Here is a 3,851-nt window from a genome sequence, read left to right on the forward strand (position 1 = left end):
CCTTGTACCACTTCTCAAGTGAATGGCACTAACCGTTTCATGTCTAGGGGGATTACTTTGAGGTGGTAATTGCCCCTTTTGTCTTTGTGAGCTTGAAGATGCAAGTTGAGTCAATTGTGTTTCCAACATCTTGGTGTGAGCTAGAATGTTGTTGATGGTGGTGTCTTTTGCTTGGCTATATTTTTGCATTTGAGTGAAAAATTCTTGTTGATTCTTTTGCATTTGGAGGACCGCTTTTTGGACATCAAAACCTTGGTCATTTTGGTGATTGTATGGATTTTGATTTTGGTAGCCTTGGTTTTGATTGTAAAAGGGTCTTTGATTTTGATTCCTCATGGGTGGTGGAGTGTATGTTGTTTGAGGGTTTTGAACATTTTGGCTTTTGTATGAGAGATTTGGATGGAATTTGGTGTTTTCATTGTAAAAATTTGAATAAGGGGTACCACTTTTGTAAGCTTGGAAGGCATTAACTTGTTCGGTTGTTCCCCTACACTCACTTGGGTCATGACCCAAAGTTCCACAATTCTCACATATCCCACTTGGGATTGATGAGGATGCCGTCATGGCATTGACATGATGCTTTGATGATTTTGAGTTTTCCTCAAGTCTAGCCATAGCTTGTTCAAACTTCAAGTTGATTGTGTCAATGTGAGCACTAAGTTGAGCACCCAATTGAGTAACGGAGTCCACTTCATGCTTTCCTCCTCTAGTAGCCTTGCGAGGTCTACTATATTGTGAATTATGGACCGCCATTTCCTCAATCTTGTTCCATGTTTGATTGTCATCAACTTCGGTGAACATTCCATTTGATCCCATATTGAGAATGTTCCTTGAATCTTCATATAAACCATTCCAAAATTGTTGCACCAAAAACCATTCGCTAAGTCCATGGTGAGGACATGAGCGACAAATACCTTTGGACCGCTCCCAAGCTTCATACAAAGATTCTTCATCCCTTTGCTTAAAACCCGTAATTTGAGCTCTTAGCATGTTAGTCTTTTCCGGTGGGTAGAATTTTTTGTAGAAAGCTAGAGCTAACTTCTTCCAAGAATCTATTCCAAGGATGGCCTTATCAAGGCCCTTCAACCATTGCTTCAGCAGTCTTTGATTAACGAAAAAGGAAATAAGACCCATCTAATTTGGTCTTGAGTCACGCCCGTTTGAGAGATAGCATCACAATAATCGCAAATGGTTTCCATATGAGAATGAGGGTCCTCACTAGGCATTCCCCCGAATTGGCTCCTCTCAACTAGTTGGATGAAGGCGGACTTGGCAATAAAATTACCGGTGAGATGTTGCGGTGTAGGAGTACCATTTGGTAGATTCTCCTCGGTGGGTATAGAGTGTGACGAGAATTTAGGCATTGTAGGTGGATTTTGTGTGGTATTGTTTAATGGGTTCTCTTCTCCTTCTATTGCGAAAGGATTGATAAACTCACTAGTGGGTTGAACAACTTCACCAACACCTCCCAAATTCCTCCTAACAAGTCTCCTATTATTCGTCAAGGTTCTTTCGATTTCACGGTCAAAAGGTAACAAATCACTTTGTGACCTTCTAGACATGCAAAATATCAAACAACTCGAAAACAATTAGAACAAACCTTGAGGATTTTTACTTCCCCAAGGTGAAAAAGACACAACTAATAACAATAAAAGAAATCTTAAATCAATTAAACACCGTCCCCGGCAACGGCGCCATTTTTGATCGGGGCCATTTCGTGTTCACAATTAGGTATATGTGGTCGTTGGTCAATGGTCGATACAAAACACAATTTATACTTCACAAACAACTCTACAATTAGTAAAGAGGCAAGTAAAGGTCGGATCCCAAGGGACGGGTATTGAAATGAGAATTCTATTGTAACTAGTAGTGTCTAGGGGTGTCACAAATTGGGTTGGTGTAGAAGGTCACTAAACTAAAATAACAATGAAAATAAACTAGCAAGATGAATAAAATAAGGGGTGTAAACAATTGATTAAAAGCACTAGGGTGTCATGGGTTCATAGGGGAATCATGGGATATGATCATACAAACATGTTCTCAAATTATAAGCAAGCAATTATTGTTGTGATGGATTGAGTTGGGTTATGTCTTACAATCTTAGGAAAGTTTGGGTCCCGGAGCCGAATCGATTAGATTGTACAACACCTACAAGTCGACTTAATCTTTCCTACTCAACACATGCATGGTCTAACAAGACTCGAGTTGGGTTATGTCTTACAAGTCTTGTTGAAAGGATAGAAGATGATAGTAAATGCAAGGATTTATAGGCTTAGCATTTCATCAAATATAACATGTGCATGTATTAAGATCAAAACAAGCAAGCAAATAAGATATGAAAGCATATTGATTTAAGCATGAATCATTCCCCATGTTGGTTTTCCCTAATCACCCATTAAACCCTAGCTAAGAGACTACTCACTCATTATCATGTTGATCATGCTAGCAAGGTTGTCAATCATACCAACAATATGAAACATGATGAATAAATGAAAGTAAATAACAATAATTTGAAAGGGATTAAGAGATTATACCTACTAATGATTCCAATAATAAAGCAAGAATAATAGAAGTACTTGAATCCTAGATTGAGAGGTTGTCAATCTCCCAATAATAACCCAAATAATCTTCAATTACCCAATATAAAGGAAGAACAAGAGAGAGATTAAAGAACTAAAACTTGGATTAAAACTTGATTAATACTTGATTACAATATTGAAGAGAGATTTGATTGATATTAACTACACTAATTATTGATAAGAAGAACATGCTCCTCTAATTAGACTAATGGGGTATTTATAGTGACAATTAGGGAGGATGCATTAGGGTTAACTAAGGGCTAAACTAGTAATTACACTTTTTAAGTTGAGCAAGGAGGACCCGGTATTTTCTGAGGGAAGGGCTTCTCTTTTCGTAGCTTGAATAATGAAATCCGTGCTGTGCAGGAATCCGTGCGGATTAGGGTCGGGACGGCCGGATTTGGGCGGTGCAATCCGAGCGGATTCAGGAGAGGGACGCTCGGATTGTTGAGGGAGAATCCGAGCGGATTCCAAGGAGGGACGCTCGGATTGTCTTTGGGGCCGGACGGGCGGATTGTCTGAAATCCGTTCGGATTGTTGGTCAGCGTCAATTCTTCTTCTTTTCTTCCCTTTTCTTCATAAATTCCTTGGGGATTTCCTTGGGGACGCAAGGATCCTTTCTCAACATTGTTCTTCTACTATGATATGTACAAAGGCCTTCTAGTCTTGTCTCTTCTTGATGCTTGGTCATTAAATACAATCAATTTAGCCTCGTTTTGCCATGAAAATGCAAGATTCTTACTCCTTTCCTACCAAGGGATCAAAATCTCAAAGAATATGCAAAACAAAGAACTAAAGATAAGAAATGACTCTACAATTTATACTCCACAAACAACTCTACAATTAGTAAAGAGGCAAGTAAAGAGGCCATTTTGATCGTCACATCAAATATGCCCAAACCGAACCTTTACTCGTCCCCGGCAACGACGCCATTTTGATCCGGGTGATGTCGTCACTCATCCAATCAAACACATTTATAATACTCAACATACAACTAGTTAGTGGTAAGTCGAGGTCGATCCATGGGACGGTGGTTACTCAAATTATTCAATCTAATTATGGTTGTGCTTGGGGTTGTCACAATTATAATGGGTTGATGATTCTAATCTAATAGATGCAATAAACAAGCTATAAAAGGAAAGATGTAAACAATTGATTAAAAATGCTAGGATATCATGGGGTCATAGGGGATTCATGGGAATTGATCATACAAACATGTTCTCAAATTATAAGCAAGCAATTATTGTTGTGATGGATTGAGTTGGGTTATGT

General features: G+C 38.8%; 1 non-coding gene across 1 annotated transcript; it reads left to right on the forward strand.

Annotated features, from left to right (window-relative positions):
* The first annotated feature begins 883 nt into the window (after nt 1-883).
* On the forward strand, nt 884-990 carry LOC141610186 (small nucleolar RNA R71). The gene has a single exon (XR_012528081.1). It is a non-coding gene; the product is annotated as a small nucleolar RNA R71 (small nucleolar RNA).
* Nucleotides 991-3,851: the final 2,861 nt, after the last annotated feature.

The sequence above is a fragment of the Silene latifolia genome, chromosome 10, assembly GCF_048544455.1.
Source record: "Silene latifolia isolate original U9 population chromosome 10, ASM4854445v1, whole genome shotgun sequence".
NCBI lineage: Eukaryota > Viridiplantae > Streptophyta > Magnoliopsida > Caryophyllales > Caryophyllaceae > Silene > Silene latifolia.